The 26,353-nt window shown below is 43.1% G+C and overlaps 1 protein-coding gene across 4 annotated transcripts in view; it reads left to right on the forward strand.

Annotated features, from left to right (window-relative positions):
* The first annotated feature begins 24,002 nt into the window (after window positions 1–24,002).
* Window positions 24,003–26,353, forward strand: part of fynb (FYN proto-oncogene, Src family tyrosine kinase b) — a 137,978-nt gene continuing 135,627 nt past the window's right edge. Inside the window, exon 1 of one of the 4 annotated variants that reach the window (XM_079887744.1) lies at window positions 24,003–24,277. The gene's annotated coding sequence lies outside the window, so the exon portion shown is untranslated. The remainder of the gene's footprint in view (window positions 24,278–26,353) is intronic. The other 3 variants (XM_079887746.1, XM_079887745.1, XM_079887747.1) reach the window with 3 other exon arrangements.

A 26,353-nucleotide genomic window follows, 5' to 3' on the forward strand; every position in this document is an offset into this window, starting at 1 on the left:
GTGTTCAAGTCCCGCTGCGGCCAGACTTCCACGAAAACTTATCGCTCGTTCAATTCCAGAAAATGCGACTGTTCCAGTGTACTTTGCAGAAAACAAGCCCGTACCACAGCCCGTTTGCCTGCACACAAACGCCGTTTTTACGTCGGCCCAGATAAATCTCATAAAGAGTGTATTTTCTGGTATTCCGGCCACGGCCGATGGTGTTATGAGTGTAGTAAAATGCCCACGCCTAGTGCCCATTCCTACACACAAGCACAGCCCGCCACATTCCAGGGCTCACACACATAAAATCGACTCATGTCGATTGTGCATTAAATGTAGTGAATGTGCCCACGACCCAGTGCCCACATACACTGCACACTGCATGTCTCACGGTTTCTGTAAAAACGAAACCAACGCACATACAGTCGGCTCAAGCCGACGGCGTTCTCAGTGTAGTAAATGTGCCCGCTGTCCCGTGCCCACATTCACTCACAGACATGACAAGCCCCACGGGTCCCCCCCCCCCCCGGCCACGGCCGATGGTGCTATGAGTGTAGTAAAAATGCCCACAGTTCAGTGTTCATCCCTACACACAGGCACAGCCCGTCACACAGGGCTCGCACACATAAAATCGGCTCATGTCGATTGTGCATTAAACGTAGTGCCCACAAACACTACATACTACATGTCTCACGGTTTCTGTAAAAACGAAACCAACACACATTCAGTCTGCCCATGCAGACGGTGTTTTCAGTGTAGTAAATGTGCCCGCTGTCCCGCGCCCACATTCGCTCACAGACATGGCAAGCCCCACGGGGCTCGCACAGTCTGCTCATGCAGACAATGTTTTCAGTGTAGTAAATGTGCCCGCTGTCCCGTGCCCACATTCACTCACAGACATGACAAGCCCCACGGGGCTCGCTCTCCCTCAGCAAGCCGCCATAGGAGAGTCGAGTGCAGGCAGGCTGCCCGCTGTGATCAGCATGCCCCCCGCCTCGAGCGCTGCAAGCGCGAGCTCTCCGCTCGCCACCATGTCGCGACCAGAGCCCAGATCTCATTCAACCCCTAGCTATTCATGCAGATGCGTGGGCAAAGCTCCCCGGGGTATCAGAATGGGTGCTGAACATTATAAAAGAGGCTATTCGCTACAGTTCGCTCGACGTCCCCGCCTTTGCGTGGCGCGAACCGAAACTACGGTGAAAATGAAAGTAGCACATCTACTTCGAGCCGAAATAGCAAAACTGTTGAGGAAAGGGGCCATAGAGCCTTTATCTCAAGCTCAGAGCAAAGGGGTTCTAAACAGCAGATATTGTCTGGTACCGAAAAAAGACGGGGGTCTCAGACCCATTCTGGATCTAAGACAGCTGAACAAACTGCTTTCAGAGCGCCGGTTCAAAATGCTCACGACCAGGAAAATCCTCTCGCAAATTCGCCAGGGGGACTGGTTTATGTCAATAGATCTGAAGGACGTGTATTTTCAAATAGCAAATAGCGCCACGTCACAGGCGATTTTTGAGATTCACCTTCGAGGGCCAGGCATATCAATACAAAGTCCGGCCATTTGGCCTGTTCCTAGCACCCCGTACATTCACAATGTGCATGGACGCGGCGCTCGCACCCCTGAAACTCCGGGGAATGCGAGTTTTGAATTACTTGGACGATTGGCTGGTTTCTAGCTCGATCACACTCAGAGCTCATAGAACACAGGACCATATTACTCGAACTTCTCGAGGATCTGGGTCTCAAAGTCAATTGGGCGAAGAGTTCACTGTCTCCCAGTCAGAGAATTTCTTTTCTGGGCACAGAACTGGACTCGCTGTCTATGACAGGACAGCTATCGCCGCAGTGCAGACTGGATATTCAGCGCATGACGAAAACCTTCCACTGCGGCACTGTAGTCCCGCTCAGAAAGTTTCAGAGGATGCTGGGTCTCATGGCCTCAGCATCATCAGTACTCCAGCTGGGTCTGCTTCGCATGCGCCCGCTGCAGTTCTGGCTAAAAGCGCAAGTGCCGCGTTGAGCGTGGACCTCCCGTCCTTTTTGCCTCAAGGTCGATCAGAAATGCTTTTCAGCTCTGAAACCTTGAAAAGCAACCGACTGGTACCTGTCAGGTGTAAACCTGGGGACTTCCTTGAGTGTGAAGGTGGTGTCTATGGACGCCTCCACCTCAGGATGGGGAGTGCTGCTTGAGGGCAGACCGTTCTTCGGCCAGTGGTCAGAACGGGAAAAGCTTTTACACTTAAACTGCTTGGAAATGATGGCAGTCGGCAACGCGCTGAGGCGCTTTTGTCCCCAGATAAAAGGACACCACGTCTTGGTCCGTTCGGACAACATGTCAGTGGTGGCCTATATAAATCGCCAAGGAGGTATCAGGTCCCGAAACTTTTACAGGCTGACGGAGCGCCTCTTGGTCTGGGCTCAGCACAATCTGCGCTCGTTGAGAGCAGCGCACGTGCCTGGCCACCTGAATCTGGGACCAGACAGACTGTCCAGGAACAATGTTCCAGCAGGAGAATGGTCTCTACACCCACAGACAGTCCAGCTGCTGTGGGAGACATTCGGCAGAGCGGAAGTAGACCTGTTTGCGTCTAAGGAAAACACTCACTGTCCGGAGTTTTTCTCCAAGAGCAGGGATGCGCTGGCCCATGTCTGGCCCCGCTGCCCGCTCTATGCTTTTCCCCCCGTCACGCTCCTACCTCAGGTATTAGAGCGGATCAGGGAAAACGGATGCTCAGTGCTACTAGTGGCTCCGTTCTGGAAGAACCAGGCTTGGTTCCCGGTTCTCATGCAGCTGACAAGCACTGCCCCATGGCCGATACCAGTGAGGAGGGACCTCCTCTCTCAGGCCAAGGGCTCGATCTGGCATCCTCGCCCGGAGCTTTGGTCCCTACATGCGTGGGCCATCAACGGGTACCCGCTAACCTCCCGGTGGGAGTGTTAAACATGATCATGCAGGCTAGGGCCCCCTCTACGAGACGGCTCTATTCCTCAAAATGGTCTGTGTTCTCTAGCTGGTGCACAGCCTGTGGCATATCACCCCCAAATTGTGACGGAGGTTCTCTTCTTCCTGCAAGAGCTACTGGATAAGGGCAGAACCCCATCCACGCTCAAGGTTTACGTGGCGGCCATAGCAGTGTTACTAAACCCGCGCTTGGCCAGTCACTTGGAAGGAACGATCTGGTCATTCGCCTCCTTAGAGGAGCTAAGAGGTTAAATCCTCCCAGACCTCCCTCAGTTCCCATGTGGGACCTTTCTACGGTCTTGGAAGCCATGAAAGGTGCCCCATTCGAGCCAATCCAATCAATAGATATCAAACACTTGTCTTTCAAGACAGTGTTTCTTCTGGCTCTCGCTTCAGTAAAGCGTATAGGGGACTTACAAGCGCTCTCAGTGAGCGCGACATGTATGGAGTTTGGGCCAAATGACTCGAAAGTCATACTCAAACCGAGGCACGGGTACGTTCCTAAATCCCTCAACACACAGTTTAGGGCTCAGGTGATTTCCCTGTCGGCCCTACCGGTCTCTAATGAGGAGAAGGACGCAAGCTTCCTTTGCCCGGTCAGGGCATTAAGGGCTTATGTGTCTCGCTCGACTGTCTTCAGACAGACAGAGCAGCTCTTAGTCTCGTTCAACAGACGCTCTAAGGGACTAGCCGTGTCGAAACAGAGCCTATCCAGATGGATAGTTGATGCTATAGCGCTGGCTTACGCTTCTAAGGGCCTGCAGTGCCCGTTAGGTGTCAGAGCACACTCCACAAGAGGCATGGCCTCGTCGTGGGCTTGGTCTAGTGGGATTGCCTTGCAAGATATCTGTATGGCGGCAGGCTGGGCCTCCCCGTCTACATTTATAAGGTTTTATAACCTAGAGCAGGGGTCGGCAAGTAACTTTGGCTGCGGGTCAATATTTTTTTTAGCCAGTAGATGGCGGGCCAGCTACACGGAGTAGGCCTATGGATACAAATTAAACCGCTTAAATACACTCTGTGTTCACCCACTTTATATCCCGACCTGACGGGTCCGCAAAATTTAGATCTCATTTCCAGAATCTCACATTCAAATGCCTCTAACAGAAAGAGAGAGATTAAGTAGCCTATAACAATTATAAATGCTATACAAAAATTGTGTTCTTGTCAATATAAATATTATTTTAACATTGTACTGTCAGCAGAGAAAAAAATGTCACAGAAAAAATTAATGAAATATAAATAACATAAATTAAATAGGACAAAGCCTATCACTCAAATCACTCAAGCAACATAAACGAAAACCATATCGCCCTACTGACAAATGAAGTAGGCTATTTTCTGCCAAACTATTTCAAGCATCCTTGCAAAAAAAGAATGTTGTTGACTGACAATGGTTTCAGTACCAAACAGCTCCTCAGAGCTAGGTGTACAGGTGGTCAGAATGAAGTGCGGATACGCTGTCAAAAGATGTCAGGAGTGGGCTATTGTCAGTCAGACCGCCCGCTCCGTCCAAAGTATAGGTACACCAGAGTTCCGACCGCTACCGTCTTTATACTTTAAAATAGAGTCCTGCACGGGTTCGGGTACCCGACGGGTCACCCGCAAATTTTGCTCAAACGGGTGAAAAATATCCAACTGTGTCGGATACGGGTGCGGGTCGGGTCGGACACGGGGGAAACACGGGTTTAAAACAATCACATGCAAACGTAAAAATATATGCATATTTTTAGGAACACATCTACAAAAATATGCCTGTATTTCAAGTATATTTCAAAATAATTTAAAAACCACATCAGTTTATTTGTGCCCAGGATCTATAGGGGGAGAGTGGGGTGAGTTGTGCCAGTTTTTACTCAAAGTGACTTTAAAGTGAGGCCATGGCAGTAATGCCTTCAACTTAAGGATGTACATATATTTCAGGATGTGGTGCATCCCTGAGAACAATAACTTTGGATCTGAAATAAATTGTTTCAGAAATATAGCTCTTGGGAAAAAAGTGGTCTCATGGCACAACTTGCCCCTGGTGCGGGGGAAGTTGTGCCTTTGGGGGAATACATTGGGGGTAAATTGTGCCAGTGATTTCTGAAGTAAAACAGAACATTTTAATGTTATGAACCGTAATGCTATATGAAAGCAAGATAAATTCAATACAAAATTACTCATTTAAGGTTTATTTAGATATTGTCACCCTGGAATACCATAGCATGCGTTTTTCCTACTATGGTCAATTGCATAGGGATTTTGTATTGAACATAACTCTGGATCACAGTGTCATAGAGACAAGGGGGCAGGCTCATTTTACTCAGACGACCAATCAGTCTCTCAGGATCATTGTGAAGCTATCAAGCTACGCCCTAGCAACCATTTAGAGCACCATAGCAACACAATATATGATATTTGTGAATCATTTCAGGCAAAAAGGCTTTGGCAATAGATGCCTGTTGACATAGCGCTGTCAATTATGTAACATATAAGAATAAAGTGACTAGGCTAATTTCTAAACATCCTATTGTGACATAGGCCACTTAAAAACGGAATAAAACTTCTCTTTAATAACATAGTGCAAACTCAAAACTGAAATCAGTGTTAGCTGAATTAAACAAATAGCAGGCAGGCCTAAGTCAAACAATGATGAGGCATGCCCATCTCCTCACTTCTCAAGATTATCCCCTGTGATAATGTAGGTCTAGGTGGTCTGGATCTGGCACAACTTAACCCAGGCCCTTTGGCACAAATCACCCCAGACCCACAAGTTTGAAAAACTAGCATGATCCAGCAGTTAAGAGCTAACATCATGCTAACTGTATAGACTCATTGTGTAGACTACTAAAGCACTAAAACATGTGTGAAATGTTTTCAAACTTGTCTATAATTGTTCAGACACTACAATCAAAAAACCTTAATCATAGAAATTTTACTTTGAAAGGGAAAAAACAGTTTTTTGCACTAAAATGTGCTTAACTCTCATGCCATGTGTCTCTCTTCTTTGGAGGACGAGTAAAAGTGATTGCTTTTCAAAATTATGTGGTCACATGACAATTTCTTCTATGGTTTTCCAGAAACAAGGGTGGAACTACTTCCCCCCCTGGCACAAATCACCCCACTCTCCCCCTAACGTTACCTAGGCTACTTTCAGTTTTAAAAATTCATCATAACCGCGCGCGCGATCTGCAGTTGTCGAGATGGATGCTGAGAAGTTGAAGAAAAGAATAGCTAGTGGAAATTGTAAAGTTGTCGACAATAGTAATCAAAAATCAAGTCCAGTGTGTGGGAGAAATTTGGAGTTAACTGAAGAAAATATTGTGAAAGGCTTTGCTGCATGCATTTTCGTGTTGGATAGCCGCAAATGTGGAACTTCATTGCTGAGGAAGCACGCAGGAACTGTGGTAACAAAGCAGTTATATCGAACAGTATTTTTCAAATTTAACACTGTTAAGTATGTGTGGTGTGCAGGGCGTGTTTGAACCCCAAATTGTCAGATGTAGGCGTGCGGCTTTTCTCAAGTAGTGGAAGAGTTTTGTGCAGTATTTAGTGCAAATATTTTTTATCAGGTAATACATATTATTTATCAGTGTGTTATACCCGAATAAATAATAATGAAAAAAAGTTCAAAAGTCGGACTGTAAGCGAATGAGACTTACAGGAGAGCATGATTGCTATTCACACCCTTATTAAAATGGCTGTAATCTGTTACCACTAGGGTGACCAGACGTCCCGAAAAATTCGGGACAGTCCCGAAATCTAAGCTGTTGCCCTAATTGTCCCGAAAATTATACTAAAGCAAATTCTTGAGTAGTTATTGTCTGATAAAACATTAAAAACTGTCTGTGGAGGTTGAGTCGTCCTGCAGCCAGCCCCCGCCGGCTGCTCATTGGCTGCAGCATTTTTTTTTTTTTTTTTTTTTTTGAAGTTCTACAAAGTAGGCGCGAATTAAAATGCATTGATAAGCGAGCGCGAGTTGTCGCAGCCGCGAGTACAGTGAATGTGCAGGCAGCCAGTAAAGGAGTGATTGATTGGTCGCAGCACTGTGTGCAAAAAAAAACTTCGGCCTAATGTCTGATGTTGGGTTACACAAAGCAAATCATCTACACAATTATTTAGTTTTCTTATTTAATGACCGACAATTTCGTCATAATAATAATTGTTAAAACACTGTCATAAACACTGTTAACAGTCTTTTTTTCTTTTCTTTTTTTTTTTTTTTTGGTCACAATGACATTTGAGTTCATGATTTTAATGTTGTTTTTTTGTGGCAGACTAAATATTAATGACAGACTGTTGATCTTTGAATAAAAATATGTTTGGTTCAGGTTTGAAAATTAATTTTATTATAGGCTATGTAGTCTAATATCATAGTAGGACTACCCCAAAACCTCCCCAAACAACACTCCCCCCTCCGTCCCCCAGCCTATTCTATTTTTGATCTGAGCGCACAATCAGAAAATCGGAAAACGAGTCGTTATTCGTTTTTTTCATTTTAGTTCAGGAAATAAATTATGGAAAAACAAGTCGTTTTTCATTTTTTTATTTTTGGTTTTAATTTGAAAAAAAAAAAAAAACAAAAAAAAAAAAACGATTGAACGAATGATACACGGGGCCTATTTGTAAACCATTCTTGTAAAATAAAAATAGGCTGATTAAAAAAAAAAAAACGGACTTCCAAAATAATCCGGCGGGCCAGAAAATATTGCTGCGGGCCGCCTATTGCCGACCCCTGCTTTAGAACATGATAAATTCCATGCAGTTTTATTTGTTGATAACAGATTGTACTGAACTTGAAGGTTCAACTTTTCTTTATAAAATTCAGGTGAGGGAGACGTGGAATTGAGGTAATCTACCCTTCTTATAGAATCAATTAAATCGTCCAGTTTTTGTTTATGTTTTTTATTGAGAGTTGAAGTATATGAAATTATTTCTCCCCTGATATCTACTTTAAGTGTCTCCCACAATGTAGATGCTGTAGTAGATTCGGACCTGTTATGTAATAGGAAATTATCTATAGCTGTTGATACAAATGTACAAAATGCAGGATCTGATAACAAGGCCATGTTTAGTCTCCACAAAGGCCGTTCATTATACCTCAAAATGCAAATAAGGTCTAATTGCAAGGGAGCATGGTCTGATTCCACAATAGGTAAATATTCGATTTGTTCAACAGAAGGAATGAGAGATTTATCAATAAAGAAATAATCAATTCTTGAATAGGAGTGATGAACATGTGAAAAATAGGAATTTGCTGTGTGGAAACAGAAATCGCCAAGGATCAACCACCCCCACTTGATCTATGAATGTAGATAAGGCTTGGGCCATCTTAGAACGGGATAAAGATTTGGGATTAGAATGGTCAAGGGACGGATCTATTACGCAGTTTATGTCACCATCAAAAATCATAAGATGAGAGTTTAGGTCTGGCAATAAAGGAACTAGCTTATTAATAAAACTCACATCATCCCAGTTAGGTGCAAATACATTAACTAATATGACAGGAACATTATATAATATCCCCGAGACTACAACATATCTTTCCTGAGGATTTGCAATAGAAGCAGAGGCAGTAAATTGAATGCTATCAAAATGGCAGTTCCCCTTGCCTTAGAGTTAAAGTTAGAGTGGAAAACTTGCTCCACCCATGATTTCCTAATTCTGAGATGATTGACAATGCGTAGGTGGGTTTCCTGTAAATATATTATTCCAGATTTAAATTTTTTTAAGTATGCAAAAATTGCACTCTTTGGACTGGGCTATATAGGCCTTTGACATTCCAGCTAACAAATCTAACTTTCTTAAAGTTTTAGATAACTTGCGATAGAAGAATAGATACAGAAAGTCACCTTATTGCTTGAAGTATATTGTCTGTGCCATTTAACTTCACAGACAATATATTATGGCCAGAGTCGGTCTTTAGTCTTGTACGCGTTGTTTGTAAAAAGCCTTGGTGAATCAAAAGTGTGAGTTTCCTCTCCGAATTTCACATGGAGCGCATAATGCGCTCGCTCAAGTTCAGGAGGTTTGTCAAACACGCTCTCCATGGTATCTTTAAGTAGCCCTGATATAAATCCGATGGGGTCTTTTCCATCCTCAGTGCCTTCCGGAATTTTGTTAATACGCAGGTTAGCCCTTCTGGATCTATTCTCAAGATCGTCAATTTGGTCAAGAAGAGATGAATTCTGTCCCTTCAAGGATTTAATCATCGTATTTCAACATGTTTCTGTCTATATAGCCTATATTAAATATACATACATTTTAGTCTGGCACCAGTTTAACTAGTATCTACAGTGTAAAGTGTATGCAACAATAACATGCTTACTATTATGAGTGGAAATTTCTTACCTTAAAAATCTTTCTCATCTTCAAATCATGTTCTTCTAATTCTTCTGAGGTAAATCCAAGGTAAACACCACAGCATAGCACAAACACAACGTGTCTTCCAAACTCGATGAAAAGCAGCGGAGTACTGAAGTCTCTGATTCTTTGTTTAGAGGTAATGAGGGCGTTTACAGGTCTGCGTTCCTTCACGTGGACAATTTGCATGTCAGTTGCTCTTGCGCACGTGTGTGTGTGGTCACATTAGAGCTAATGAGCACAGGCTGGAGAAACTGTACATGTCGTTGCTTTCATACGGATTACTTAAATAGAGAATATTTGTTTATGATAAAATTTACATCATTTAAAAATAAAGCATTGTAAAGACATATGTCTCATGTCAGTGTGACAAGCATTCACTGAGTTACAGATCATTTTCTGTCGCGTTTCAGAATGAACTTCACATTGAGAGAGACGGCAGAACGCGCATCATGTTTATTTTCTTTATTTTATGAAAAACACAACATTTTGTTTTTATAATGAGTGTACACAAATAAAATAAGACATTTAACACTTTTGAATGATGTATAACACTTATATGTAAGATCTCAACAGAGTATTTTAAGTCTCTTTTGCACTGATAAGAAAAAAATGAGCTGGTCTCGCCGGCGCGACCGTCGACCACAGAGGGCTAATGAGGTGGCCATTCAGGATGTTGACTTTGAAGCAGATCCTCACGCAGATTTCCCCAGGGGACTGGTTCTTATCACATGACAGACATGAAGCATGACAAGACACAGAAACATGACAAGAACAAACCCAAAATCGTGACAGAATCCCCCCCTCTAAGGGCGTCTCCCGACGCCCAACAAAACCAAAACACAACATAACACCAGGGGCCTGTTTCAGAAAGGAGGTTCAACCAACTTGAGTTAAAACTTGAACTCTGAGTTGACTTACCCTGAGATGGGAAACTTTGAGTTTTCGGTTTCAGAAAAGCTGAAATGAGTTAGTTCAATCAACTCTGAGTTGACTGACTCTGAGTTAAGCACGTGCACCACAACTATAAAAAGCCATTATCAATGGAGCGCAGATATTATGAGTCACCATGGCAACAGCGTCAGACAAAAAGAGGTCTTCATATTTCTCACCAGCAGAACTGGATGTGCTTATGCAAGCATATGGAGAGTACAAACATATATTTTAAAAAAAAGCAACACAGCTATGTGCAGGCTGTGCAGATGGCCAGGGCGGACCTGACAGTTCAGGTGGCCAGGGTGGACCAGACCTATCAAGTGTTATTTAAATAAACTCCTGATGTACTTACAAACTTTCCAATGCCTCGTTTTATGAGTACAGAACCTATTTGTACTACCGTATAAGTTTAGTACCATTTTGGGCATTATTAGTGGGGTAATTTATGAGATACATCCTAGGATCCGTTAGCGCCTGCACTAAGCCATCTGGCTCGAGGTCATGGTGCAAAGGACCCTAGCTTGATTTTACTCCGAACAATCCCTTTAATAATAAGCTACATGCCTCGTTTTACGTTCTTTGCCATTGACATCAGACTGAAATGAAAGCTTTAGCGTAAGTTCTGTTAGGAAGACTCAATCGTTGCGTCACTTATTACTTCCTCATCTAACCAATCACGTGCTAATACTTGCAGTAAAAAAGATCGGTACTTACACATGCCTGAGTTCGCAGATGCTGACGCTGCCAATTACCTCCATCCTCCTCACCACCACCAGGATGGTCCCTTCTCATACCTCCCGGGGGTCGGCTGCGCCACTGCCTTCTTCAGGCAGGAAATGCAGTTTCCGCTACCCTCGGATTACGCGCTACGGACGGGGCCTATGCCAAAGAACTTTATAAATATTTGCTTGCTGGGCTGTTAATAAATATATGCTTTGTTATATCATTCTATCTCCCAAGTCTTTCTGGTAGAACTACAAACTTTCCACTGATGTCTGTGAAAAAGGGATGCGCTCGACTAGCTCGCGCGTCTGTGTCGCTGCACGCTCACCCCACTGCGCGTTTTTCTCTGATCAGCTCGCGCACCACAGCTATAGGTGTTCCTATATTTAATTTAAGATACATTTACTTCATAGACAGCCTTCTTTTTTATCCCCATTATACTCTCTGTTGTCAGTGTTTCTTTGTCTGGACACATACACTGTACACACACTGCCTGGTATTGGTTGTTGGTATTGGGGTATTTTTACGAGTACATGAGCTATTAGGTATCGGTATCGGTGCATCTCTAAAAAATAGAAAACCATTATTTAAAATTTTAACAATATTTCACAATATTAAAAAATGTTTCTGTATTTTTTGTCTAATAAATTCAGGCTTGATGAACATAAGAGATTTCTTTCAAAAACATTAATTATAAAAGTAATGTGTCCAAACTTTTGACTGGGACTGTATTTAGCATCTGAGAAATTTGCGAACAAATGCTTCATTGATGTGACACTGGGCTATTTTACAGTAAACACTTAATTATCCAAACCAGGCCAAAGAAATCTTGTCTAAACATTCACATTACGTCTATGGCATTTTATGTATCGTATTTGTGATATTACAGAGCCTATAAATGTTCATTTGCAATTTAATACGTTGCTAAGAATTTTTTTTTTTTTTTCAGTAGCCTATTTATTACATATTTCAGTCGATTTCACTCATATCAGTAAAGCAATATAGTTTGGGAAAAGCCAATATGGCATGTTTACTAATGAGACAGAACATGCAGGATTCATATTTAAAAAGTATTTTTGCGGTTTAATATTCACAGACACTAGTCCATATCTCGATTAGAATAAAGACCTTAATAATAAAGAACTTACCCATCACAATCCTCGGCTTGATCAAGTTGCTCTTTGAAATTAAACTGAAACCAGCTCTTCCTCTGAGGTAGATTCTTCCAGCATTATTCCTCACTGTGTCTCAAAACGATGTAAAGTACATGAATCTGAAAAAACTTAATGCATTTTTTCGAGTTGATATGGGTGTTGACTCTGTTAGCATGCATCGCCACAGAATTTGCCCTTTGAATAGCTCACACTCTCCGTGGGCATTGTCAGTTGAAATATTCTGACGAAATGGCATTCAGCAGTGACTTATTTAGGCAGTCAGCTCCCCCCATTTTGGTGGGCTGAAATGCAGGAGGCTAACAAATCAGGCTTCAGTATTCAGAACAATCTGAGTTTCCCCCAAAGTGTGATTGACACAATGCTCATTTCTGTTATCTCAGGAAACCGAGGTTAGGTTAGTAACCGGAGTGTTTATCTGCTCTAAGAACAGTGTCGTTATTACCTCGCTAGTGAGAATTGTCATGTAGCTTTTAAGTTATTAAAATATTTTACTGATAAAATCGTCAGAATAGTGCTGACAAACGAGTGTGTGTCCGTACTGTATGTGTGTGCGTTTGAGTGGAAAAGAGTGCTTTCTGTACATAATAAAAAGTAATTTGGAAACATGGAAATAATTTGTCGTTTTTATCCTATTGTTGACTATATTTATTTGCTTGTTCAGTGTCATTGTGGGTTTTGGTTGTTTTGCTTTTGTAGGCTGTAAGGATTACTGAAATCACTTGGCGAAGTGAAGGCTAGACGTGCACACAGTGGAGTGATTATATTCACAATATAGCTGTCATGGATTCAACCAGCATGCCATCAGCACCAGGTCCTTCAGCTCCACCCACTCGTTCCCAATCACCAGAGTACTAACCCACCACAGCTGTCACATTGTCATCAAGCACCCATTATAAGCACACAGCTCACACTCACTAATGCCTTGTCCAAATACCCACACTTGCGGTCTTGGCCACCTGAGAGCGCGTGCATGTGACAGGAAGTAAGTGCACAAGACTGTCCCATGTCTTAAAAATGCCAAAGTGCAGTGCCCTTAATGCACACTAAACCCACACTATCACTAATACCGCTTCGGAGTGGTATTCGAGGCTAAGCGTATCCCATCATGCATTATGTTTGGGAACTCATGTGCCCTGAAATCACAAGATTTCGAGGAAAACATTCCACTGTAATTTAAATTAATTAGATACATATAATTTGGTAGTAAAAACATAAAATGTTGCACATTTTATTGGTGCAAAGATGATTATGGTATGTGTAGGCCTATTTTGTACAACATTTGCAACTGTTTTTATCACTTAACCCTCTGGGGTCGACAAACGCGCCCGCACGTTTTGCTGGATTTTCTTCACATTGTAGCACAATAAACTTAAATTACTCCGTCATTTATGGTCATAAAGAAAAAAGAAATATAAAAAAATTATCTGTGATATTTCTACTTTTGTATGTGTCCACTTACAATCAAATCAAAACATTGTGCTTTTGTAAAATAAAGAAAATAAACAGGGTGTGCTTTCTGCCTCCCCGTCGCGGTGAACTTTTTTTTCTTCAGCACGTCTATAAACTGAAACAAAACTCAGCGAATACTTGTCACACATTTATGAGCCATATACCTTTATAAACATTTAAGTGTGTACTTTTAAATGATCGGATTCAAACTGAAAACAAATATTCTCTGTTTCAGTAATTTGTATTAAACCAACAAGATGTCCAGCTTCTCACGCGCTTGCTAATTATTTTTAATTTGACCACGCCCACACGCGCAAAAGAGATTCACATGCAAATCTCCACATGGAACGCGAACGCGCTCATTAGCCTACCTCAAAAACAAAGCACCAAAAAACTTCACAAGTCTCTGCTTTTCGTCGAGTTTGAAAGACGTACACGCCGTGAGCTTACATTGGCTTTACCTCAGAAGAAGAAGAACGCGATTTGAAGACAAGAAAGATGTAAGGTAAGAAATTCTTACTTATTAGTTTATGTTATTGTTGCATAAACTTCACATTGCAGTTGAACTGTTGCTAGATATATGGTTAATATTATAATATTTAGACCCGTGTTTACTGTTACTGTGTTTGTGGATATCTGCTCAAACGTAGATATGTATAATATGGTAACCATAATGTTTCATATTTTGGATCGCGTTTGAAAAGCAAAACGCACCAAACATTAGGCTTCATGTTTTTATTATCTCATTTCATATCATCATAACGAATGGAAACATTTGAAGTAACATATGATAATCAATATATTTTTCTCGTAGTTGTTACTGAAATCTTTTGGAAGATTTATAGGCTGCTATAGGTTATTGTTATTATTATTTTATGCAGCACTGCGCATAGCCTCTATGCCTACAAGGCACAACAAACCTGGTGTTCATTATATTATATATTGTTGGAAACATTTGTGTGTGTGTGTGTTCTGTGAATTTTAAAAAGCAAATTTAACCAGAAAATACTGATATCAGTATGTTCACTTTTTTTTTCAGGGCCCAGTCCTGCTGACTTCAACATTCTCATGAGTCTCTGTACATGAACATGGTAAAGTGAAAATCAAACACCTTGGAAATTAAAGGTATGTACAATGTTTTTAGGAATGGCACAAAGGTCTCTGTCTTTGGATTATTGTTTTCAATAATGTGCTTTTTTGTCATTTGTTGTGTATCTTTGGATTATGTTGTGTTGTAAATAAATCCAAACAGTCAAAAAGCCATTCTTTTTTTAATCTCCTCATTCTTTGTGCAAGGTTGCTCAGAATGATAGGGCCTGATAGCTCCTAATAGGGCCATTAGGGAGTGTCTTTGTCTTTCTCAGGTGTGAAAGGCTTGCATATTAATGAGGTGATCCGCCCCTTCGCATAAAGCTTTCTCACACAAAACACGTCTTACAGTTTTTAAATCAATATATTGTCTTATCTGAATGAGCAGTCAGGGTGATTTTCACATAGTTTTGGAGCAAATATTCTAGGCTACGTGATACAATTTTCAAAAGTCTTGTGAAGAAATAATCAGTATGGGTTTCATGGCCTTATTTCAGTGACAATTGTTTTTTGTATTTTCACAAACCACGCATAAACGTCATTATCTCAAAACTACAAACTTTTACACACATGCTGCTGACATATTATTGTAGCAGAGTTTGTACTAAATACAGTGTAATCAGACTTTAGCCATGAAAATGTCACAAGTAACAGAAATGAGCACAAATGTCAGAGCATGTCAGAACACCTCCAGGCCCAGAAAACACCTCAGACCCCAGAGGGTTAATTAGAAGCACCACAATTTTACATTTGTGTCTTCTGTTAGTTACATAGCGACTACTGAACAGACATGTAGAAGTTTATTTTATGATGCAAAGTATTGACAATATAATAAATAAAAGCTCTGTAAACACTTGCATTTTTTGCAAGACTATAAGAGTGTCCCATCGGGTAATCAAAAGTTCTACACACACTAGCAGTCTTTACGCCTACTTGAACACTTGGGACAAATAGAGTAAATACATCATGCAAGTAGACAAGTGGTCAAGTACAAAGACCGCAAGTGTGGGTATTTGGACAAGGCATCAGTCTCTACATGAGAATGAACTTACCCGACTACTCACCTTCATGTACCTACCTTCATCGTCCTCTTCAAGATACTTGTTCCTTCCAACCAGATATCCTCATCGTGTTCATCTTCCATCCTACAAGAAGAAAGACTTGTAGAGTTAAGTGTGACTATCGTTTGAACTACTGCTCTTCACTCCCCTGTTTGACTATCCTATAGATCGCAACCAACCTGTGAATAAAGAACTGTTACGTTTACCTCCGTGTCTCTTCTTCTGTTTCATGACAATAGCACAGCCTCCTGCTTTACTGATTTTATAATAATTTCAACACAATAAACATATTTAGCATTTTCATAATACCGTTACATTACTAAGGAAACTGCGCTACTCTAGAAGTCCTTGCCATTTAAAACAAGCTTATGGCCTCTGTGGATGCTGCACAGAAAAGTCACACTCACACCAAGAAAAAAATAATAAATAACAATACTGGTGTCAACACCAGTGGATGATAAAAGGATGATAAAAAAAAAAAAGTTCTTATAAGTGCAGCTACAGTTTTAAAAGCAAGATACAGTTTAGCAGGGGCGCTGGAAAATGTTTTAGGTTGGAGGTGCTGTGTTTTTTGTTTGCTTACCACATTTGAAAAAAACGTACTTACTAACGTAACCTCGGTTCTCTCTAGAAGAGGGAACGAGTACTGCGTAATATCTTACGCTAGGGGAAAATCTATTTTCCGCGAGATATTGAAGCCAAAAAATTATCCTTAATTTTGTAATAATGCAAAACGCGTTGCGGCAGCATGCAGACATAGACGAGACAGCTCGCGCGCCCAACTGCAGCAGCCTATCGAGAGAGGCCCCTCATGACATCAGGTCCAATGAGGACGCTTCGCGCCCACTACGTCACGTACCGCCGAAACGGGTGTGGCTTAGGCTTATAAATATAGCTCGATAGGCTGATCGAATCTGGTTTTTCATCGCCGAAGCGAACCAGAGTGTGATGCATGCACGGCAAGATACGCAGTACTCGTTCCCTCTTCTAGAGAGAACCGAGGTTACGTTAGTAACCAAGTACGTTCTCTTACGAGAGGTCTCTCGCACTGCGTAATATCTTACGCTAGGGGAACACAATGCAAAACGCCATGCATGCTCAGATCCAACACCAAAGTCCCAAGGGCAGGTGCCCTGGGCTCATATAGTGCATGATCACCAGGGACTCGCAGAGAGTCCGGGAAAGAGGGGCTAAAACAGCATCATTTTCGTAATAAGTAGCGTCCTATTAGGAGCCAATTATATCAGGTGTTCCACACAGTCAAGGCGAAAACTCGGCCTGAACTGATGAATAATAAGGGTCTTATATTAGACCGAAAACAGCTTAGCCTGCAAGGTGGGAACTTCTAGGTCATAAAACCTAATAAATGTAGACGGGGAGGCCCAGCCCGCCGCCGTAAAGATATCTTGCAAGGCAATCCCGCTAGACCAAGCCCACGACGAGGCCATGTCTCTTGTGGAGTGCGCTCTGACACCTAATGGGCACTGTAGGCCATTGTAAGTGTAAGCCAGCGCTATAGCATCAACTATCCATCTGGATAGGCTCTGTTTCGACGCGGCTAGTCCCTTAGAACGTCCGCTGAACGAGACAAAGAGCTGCTCCGTCTGTCTGAAAACAGACAAGCGAGACACATAAGCCCTTAAAGCCCTGACCGGGCAAAGGAAGCTTGTGTCCTTTTCCTCATTAGCAGGGCCGACAGGGAAATCACCTGTGCCCTAAACGGTGTGTTGAGGGATTTAGAAACGTACCCGTGCCTTGGTTTGAGTATGACTTTCTAGTCATTAGGCCCAAAATCCATACACGTCGCGCTCACTGAGAGCGCTTGCAAGTCCCCTATACGCTTTACCGAAGCGAGAGCCAGAAGGAACACCGTCTTGAGCGACAGGTGTTTGATATCTATCGATTGGATTGGCTCGAAAGGGGCACCTTTCATGGCTTCCAGAACCGTAGAAAGGTCCCACATGGGGACTGAGGGAGGTCTGGGAGGATTTAACCTCTTAGCTCCTCTAAGGAAGCGGATGACCAGATCGTTCCTTCCAAGTGACTGGCCAAGCGTCGGTTTAGTAAACGCTGCTATGGCCGCCACATAGACCTTGAGCGTGGATGGGGTTCTGCCCTTATCCAGTAGCTCTTGCAGGAAAGAGAGAACCTCCGTCACCCCACAGTCTGGGGTTGATATGCCACGAGCTGTGCACCAGCTAGAGAACACAGACCATTTCGAGGAATAGAGCCGTCTGGTAGACGGGGCCCTAGCCTGTATGATCGTGTTTAGCACTCCCACCGGGAGGTTAGCGGGTACCCGTTGATGGCCCACACATGTAGGGACCATAGCTCTGGGCGAGGATGCCAGATCAAGCCCTTGGCTTGAGAGAGGAGGTCCCTCCTCACTGGTATTGGCCATGGGGCAGTGTTCGTCAGCTGCATCATAGCTGGAAACCAAGCCTGGTTCTTCCATAACAGAGCCACCAGCAGCACTGAGCATCCGCTTTTTGAGGCAAGAGCGTGACGGGGGGAAAGGCATAAAGCAGGCAGCGGGGCCAGACGTGGGCCAGCGCATCCCTGCTCTTGGAAGAGAACTCTGGACAGTGAGCGTTTTCTTGAGACGCAAACAGGTCTACCTTCGCTCTGCCGAATGTCTTCCACCGCAGTTGGACTGTCTGCGGGTGTAGGGACCCTGTAGGGACCCTGCCGGAACATTGTTCCTGGACAGTCTGTCTGGTCCTACATTCAGGTGGCCTGGCATGTGCGCTGCTCTCAGCGAGTGCAGGTTGTGCTGAGCCCAGGTCAAGAGGCGTTCCGTCAGCCTGTAAAGGTTTCGGGACCTGATACCTCCTTGGCGATTTATGTAGGCCACCACCGACATGTTGTCCGAACGGACCAAGACGTGGTGTCCTTTCGTTTGTGGACAAAAGCGCCTCAGCACGTTGTCGACTGCCATCATTTCCAGGCAGTTTATGTGCAGGAGCCTTTCCCGTTCTGACCACTGGCCGAAGAACGGTCTGCCCTCGAGCAGCACTCCCCATCCTGAGGTGGAGGCGTCCGTAGACACCACCTTCACACTCAAGGAAGTCCCCAGGTTTACACCTGACCGGTACTAGTCGGTCGCTTTCCAAGGTTTCAGAGCTGAGACGCATTTCTGATCGACCTTGAGGCGAAAAGACTGGAGGTCCACGCTCGACGCGGTACTCACGCTTTTTGCCAGAACTGCAGTGGGCGCATGCGAAGCAGACCCAACTGGAGTACTGATGATGCTGAGGCCATGAGACCTAGCATCCTCTGAAACTTTCTGAGCGGGACTATAGTGCTGCAGCGGAAGGTTTTCGTCATGCACTGAATATCCAGTCTGCGCTGCGGCGATAGCTGTGCTGTCATAGACAGCGAGTCCAGTTCTGTGCTCAGAAAAGATATTCTCTGACTGGGAGACAGTGAACTCTTCGCCCAATTGACTTTGAGACCCAGATTCTCGAGATGTTCGAGTAATATGGTCCTGTGTTCTATGAGCTCTGAGTGTGATCGAGCTAGAACCAGCCAATCGTCCAAGTAATTCAAAACTCGCATTCCCCGAAGTTTCAGGGGTGCAAGCGCCGCGTCCATGCCAGAGCATGTGAGCGGAGTGGAGCGGGAGCGAGCGGGGAGCGGGAGCGGGCGGATCTTGGACAGAGCGCAGAGCGGCATTTTTAAAAGGACAGAGCGTCGCCTTATTTCCCGCTCCAATTTCGCTCAGCTCACACCACGAGTCTGAAGCATGCTCATTCAAACCTAAACCAGGATCCATCTGTCTTGCACAGTCATCAACAGTAGACTATTATCAGTCAAAACTCGGCTCAATAATGGAGTTCAAAAAGTAGGCTACTTCAAAAAGGAAAATGAGAAGTCATACAGGTCAGGTGTACTATTCATATAACTAACTAACAATGATAATGTGGTACAAGAAAACAAATGTGGAGACATCGTTTCAGTCAACAAAGATTCATTTTGGAATCTCAAAAGACACATCTCACGAAAACATGAACGTGAGCTATGCGAACACGCTGGGAAGAAAACAAAAGGTTAGCAAATTGAATACGGTAACTTGTAACAAAGTGTAAATTAAATATAGCGTAATATTCAAACAAATTCGTTTTTTCATTCAAGTAGACCTAATGGTTCGTTTTATTTAGCCGAATTTGTGTCGTCCGTAATAATATTTATATTATTAGGCCCATTTATTCGTTTAATTTTACAGCAGTTTGTGTGTATGGAAGCCAATTTAAATTTTAATCGTGCGCGTTGTGCAAAAGTTCACTTATCAAAATTCTGGCCTTATAGTTAATTTACTTTTAAAAAATGTATGTATATTTTTGTTTATATAATTTTTATTTATATTATTAGGCCCATTTATTCGTTTAATTTTACAGGACTTTTTGTGTAGGCTATATTCCTTCTTACATAGGCCTGTAATTTGAAATAAAACATTTCTATTTGACAAATGTTGTTGTTACTCATTAGTTCTTTAGGAGGTAAGGCTGTGGTCTAAGCTAAAAGTGATATACATGTAGATTTTTTTCCTTTTTTGGAGCGAGCGGGGGGCGATTTGAGTGGAGCACGAAGCAAACCTCGTTGAGCTCTGAGCGATAATGAGCGGAGCGGCCTGATGTAGCTTTGAGCGGGGGAGCGGAGGGGTGAACAGTTCCGTGAGCGATGAGCGGAGATTCTCACCGCTCCACTCTGCTCACATGCTCTGGTCCATGCACATCGTGAATTAGTCGAAGGCGAATCTCAAAAACCGCCTGTGACGTGACGCTATTTGTATTTGGAAATACGCGTCCTTCAGATCTATTGACATAAACCAGTCCCCTTGGCGAATTTGCGAGAGGATTTTCCTGGTTGTGAGCATTTTGAACCGCCGTTTCGAAAGCACTTTGTTCAGCTGTCTTAGATCTAGAATGGGTCTGAGACCCCCGTCTTTTTCTGTACCAGAAAATATCTGCTGTACAGACCCCCTTCGCTCTGAGCTTGAGATAAAGGCTCAATGGCTCCTTTGCTCAACAGTTTTGCTATTTCGGCTCGAAGTAGATGTGCTACTTCCACTGAGCACTGGGCGTGGGCATTTTACTACACTCATAACACCATCGGCCGTGGCCGGAATACCAGAAAATACACTCTTTATGAGATTTATCTGGGCCGACGTAAAAACGGCGTTTGTGTGCAGGCAAACGGGCTGTGGTACGGGCTTGTTTTCTGCAAAATACACTGGAACAGTCGCATTTTCTGGAACTGAACGAGCGAGAAGTTTTGGTGGAAGTCTGGCCGCAGCGGGACTTGAAGGCGGGCTAGGAAGACTTTGAGGCTTCGGGCTTTATCTCAATCTTAGGCCGGGGCTCACGCGGAGGGAGGCGGCGGCCAGCAGAGCGAAAGCGCCATAGAGAATGGTAGCGGATAGCCAGATAGCGTCATCTTGTCTTGTGACGGCGTTTGATTGCAGGCGTGCACGTATTATAACAGGCTCGTTTTCTGCAATATTGATATTTCCAGTCGCCTGACTTAGGAGAGGACTGAGAAATGTGTGAGAAATGGAGGTTGGTCCAGCCTCGGCGGGACTAAAACACTCTTTTTCCTCCTTCCGCCGGTGAGTGACGCACGCGAGGGGTGGGGTAGCTTTCTTGTAACGTAAAGAAAGCTAGCCCCTTTGAAGGAAACATCCATCCAGAGAGCGTCATCATGTCTTGTGACGGCGTTCGTTTGCAGGCGTGCATGTATTACAACAGGCTCGTTTACTGCAATATTGATATTTCCAGTCGCCTGAACTTAGGAGGGGACTGAGAAATGTGTGAGAAATGGAGGTTGGTCCGGCCTCGGCGGGACTAAAACACTCTCTTTCCTCCTTTCGCCGGTGAGTGAAGCACGCGAACGGGGTGCGAGGGGCGGGGTAGCTTTCTCGTAACGTAAAGAAAGCTAGCCCGTTGCAGGAAACATCCATCCACATAGACGCGGCTTCTTCATCGTCATCCATGACGGAAGCGGCGGCAGACTGCGGCCGCTGTCCAACAGTGAGAGACTCGGGCGAAGCAGGCGAAGCTGGCGGGCGAACCGGTGAGCTTTTGCTGGTTGGAGGAGGTTCCGGGACCCGCTGAGCACGGCGCTTTACGGCGTGGCACCGCAGCGGGCGGAGGTGCAGTCTCGGCGAAAGATGCCAGGCGAGTCCTCAGAGTCACCATTGGCATCAGCTCGCAGTGAGGGCAGCCGCCGTCAGCGAGTGCGAGAGCTGCGTGATCCTCACCCAGGCAGGAAGTGCAGATGACATGGCGGTCCCCGTTACTGAGTGGGGCTCGACACGAGCCACAGAAGGTGCGAGACATCTTTAAAAAGACGCTCGGCTCTTTTAGGTCAATGAGTGTGAGTCGCAGCGACGAACACACACTTAGCAGAGAAAAAGGATATACACGCCGGATAGCGTAGCAGGAACGGTGACTGAAGGCGGCGAGTTGTCGGCCAGCGGCTTCAGATGCGTAGGCTCGTCCCGCAGAAGGCTTTCTCAGACGGCGCGGCTTCTTCCTCTCGGGATCCAGCGATGCGTGAGCTTCGCTGAAGAGATGAAAAATCAGATTCGATCAGCCTATCGAGCTATATTTATAAGCCTAAGCCACACCCGTTTCGGCGGGACGTGACGTAGTGGGCGCGAAGCGCCCTCATTGGACCTGACGTCATGAGGGGCCTCTCTCGATAAGCTGCTGCAGTTGCCGCAGGGCAGCCAATGGGTGCGCGAGCTGTCTCGCCTATGTCTGCATGCTGCCGCAACGCGTTTTGCATTATTACAAAATTAAGGATAATTTTTTGGCTTCAATATCTCGCGGAAAAGAGATTTTCCCCTAGCGTAAGATATTACGCAGTACGAGAGATCTCTTGTAAGAGAACACAATATTGAGTCGTAAAAACTCCATGAAGTACGTACAACAAGCGTATTGGAGAGTAAACTCGTTTTAACAGCATGGTCATTTGACTGCACATCACATTATTGACATTATTGATACTACTTGCAATCGTAATGCAAACGGACCGGTCTACGGGACATAAATTAAGCCTTTAAACAAAGGGGTTATTGAGCTGTTTACACAAGAGCCCACTCAGCGACAGGAAATAAAAATGAACACACTCACAAAAAAAACTGCCTACATTACACAACACCGAAGGTGGACTTGCGCTCAGGAGTAGAGTGGACTAATTATTATATTTTAATTATGATTGCTAAAAATACCGAGATGACGTTTATGATATACAACTTTGTATACAATAGACCTAGCCTATTAACAATATGTGTCATCAGAATACACATGAGAAAATAACAGTTAACAAAGATGAGATGAAAACAGAAAAATAACAAAAGAAAAATAAGAGAAGATAGAGAACATGAGGGTAACATATTAATCTATACATCAATTAGTGTACAAATTAAAGTCCTTATAAATTGAAGACGATCTACTTGCTTTCTTATTTACTGAATATGTAATAGTAGTAAGATCCATTTTAAATTATCTCAAAAAGACAGAAACAAATGGTTTGTTGTTGGTAAACTTACATTTATGGATAGAAAATTCACAAAGAAGATAAATTAAGTTTCTAACAAAGCAATCATTATTTTCAGTATAGGGTCAGAATCAAAGTATGCTATCCAAAAATATTTTTTCCAAAGTTGTTAAGTATAGAAACATACTTGGCATACTGTGTGAACTTGGCAAAATGAGCATCTTGTATCAATATCAGCTTTGTATTTAGTCATGAAATGTTTGACAGATTTGGAGAATAATTTGAGACGCAACTGTCACAATATGACGTCACACTCTGCATGTAAAAAATAAATTAAAAAAGCATAATTCAACTTGAGTAACATTTTTAAAAGCCCACTTAAACAGTTTTATAACACATACATTACTAAATGCTAAAAATGATTGCATGTAAATGAACAAAAATTTGTGTTGCATTTACAATCCTGTGAAGACAGAGGGTGCTGCAGTACCCCTGCAGTTTAATGCATTAAATGCTTGGACTTTGTCGCAGAAGGAGGCTTACGGGAGAGGAGGTTCATTTGATACAATTTCTCAATGAACGGATCGTTTTCGATCCACCATAGTTTGTTAATTCCTTTAACACTTCCAAACAGACATGAAAACCATCAACGAGGAGTCATAAAAAAAGACTCGTGTGTCAGTCGGCCGGCGTGTTAGGTTCAGTCCTTCGCTTACCCTCTGTTTACAAACCACCGGGTGGGGCTGATTGACAGCTTCCTCAGCCAATGAAATGCTCGAGCTCATGTTGATCGCGATCCAGAGCATTCCTCTGGCTGAAGGAGCTGTCAATCAAAACGCAGCGCCATTGAGTTTCATTATGCTGCCGCTGCGCCATCATCATCATCATCATCATCATCAGCCGCACGGAGCAGTGAATGATATCCTGCTGAAAACGCGTTTTACTCGCCGATCCCTGTTCATCTGCTGTACTCTACACCACCACGGAAATCTTTTGGGATTGGGTTGTGTACCATGGAGAACATAAAGACAGGACTTTAGGCTATCGTCTGGGTAAGTGCATTATTTGTATTGGTTATTGTAGTAATTAGAAATGGAAGCGTGCTCACCATCTATTGCATTTCAATACATGCCTTCATTCTCTACATAAACGTACACACTGAAAATAAGTCTATGGGATTTGCTTTAAGGATGCTGCAGTTGTGATCTTTGTTCTATGCAGTGATTTGTAACGCACTGCAGACACAATGTTGCCTTTACTCTTTCTGATATTTTTAGATGCGACCGATATTTAGTTTGCTTACACTCCTGACCTGTTATTCTGCTGTGTCGGCATAAACCTGCAGTCCTCATCCTTCACCTCAACATTTGTTTATTAACGCCTACTCTGTTGCTTAAACTGTGTAGGTCATCGTTACATCGGTGACAATATTTTTTTTATTTTTTTTTTTTATTAATTGTTCTTTTGTGTGTGTGCTTAAATACTCCCTGTGCCTATTTGTGAGTGTGATATGGATAGACAGCCAAGAAGTTATTTTTTTGAACTTAAATTTTTTAGACACAGTACTGACAGATACTTTGGTCTAGATCAAGTGTTGCATGTTTTCTAGCAGTGGTCTTGAACTCTTGAATGAAAAAGTGTTTTCAAACTAATCAAATATAGTAATTCTAGGATGAGGATCTATAAAAAACCTGTCTGGAATTCTGAAAACACAAGCAGTGATATCATTAAAAGTGCGCCCAGACTCAATATCTACTCTAAACTCAGTTTTGGAGTTTTGTGGCATTCAGTACATGTGTGTTATTGAGACCATGTACTGTATGCTGTACGCAAACATATAGATGACTCATTTGGCATTAATGGGTGTATTAAAATTTGTGTCCAGTTTAATGCTCTCTAGACTGTCCTTAACTAATGTCCCCTGCTCGAATTCTCAGTCGACTCTATGGCAGTTACTCCGTATGCAATTTCAATTCTTCCATCTTTGCTCATGTACACTTTGGATACAGATTTTTTTGCGGTAATAACCTGAGCTGTAAATGTCATTTGACTCACTCTGGAACCACAAAATTATTTTCCAGTTTCAATAGAAAATACGTCAACATAGCCCTGATGCAGTCCGGAAGTGTCAACTAGTCTCTCCCCTGTGAAGGCCTCATTCCCTTTACCTCTGTACGGATAAATTGTCATCAAAATGATTCCAGTTCGCATGGATCCGTGGAAATGACACACAAAAAAAAAAGAGAAAAATCTGTATTATACAGGCCAGACAAGTAATTTGGCGATGCTACTTTGTAAAGAAAGACTACGCAGCGCATATCTATAGACTAAACAATATGCATGTGCATGACTGCACGTTGTCACCGTTTACACAGATTCACGTTTTTGAAGTTTATTCAGAGATGATAACGTTTTTCTAAATTTTTCAAAACCTGCACCTTGGAACCTATTTCAAAGTTTGCGTTCTTGAGCCACCAAACACTGTTGTCGTGCAAATGATTGGCCAGTACGCATTAAAAGTTTTCTGTGTTCAGTTAAAACGGTAAGCGGCCCCTAAATTAATAACTAATGATTTTTACAACGGAGGTGAATCAATCAAAAACTAACTTTAGCTGGACAATAACTTTATTCTAGAGCTGATGCAAAGCCAAAACTAGTGCTGCACGATTAATCATATCGCAGTCGCAATCGAGATGTCAAGCCTACGCGATTATATGACGCAAAATGCTGTGATTTTATATTAAATAAACAAATTAGCGCTGTTAACGCAATTAACGCAGCATCTGTTAATTTTTGGCATCCTTTGGCTAGTGTTACATGATCCTGCTCTTATTCATGCAAATGCTTTTAAACCATTCATGCGTGATAAGACAAAAAAGAACGTGCTGCCTGTGAATGTCCTGACTGTGACACACAGAAAGACTTGCGCTAATATCGTGCGTGCGCACAAAACAGCATGCCAGAATACAGCTCTCTTTCAAGCTTGAACGAACAATAACACACAATTATGCCAAAATGTCTTTTTGTCAAGTATCTTTATAACATAAGAGTAGTCTTATGATGAACGTGAAGAGTTGTGACTCGTGAGAGAATGAGGCGCGTGTGAGATCCGTGTCTCTGACAGCAGC

This window comes from Squalius cephalus, assembly GCF_949319135.1.
Source record: "Squalius cephalus genome assembly, chromosome: 12".
Taxonomy (NCBI): domain Eukaryota; kingdom Metazoa; phylum Chordata; class Actinopteri; order Cypriniformes; family Leuciscidae; genus Squalius; species Squalius cephalus.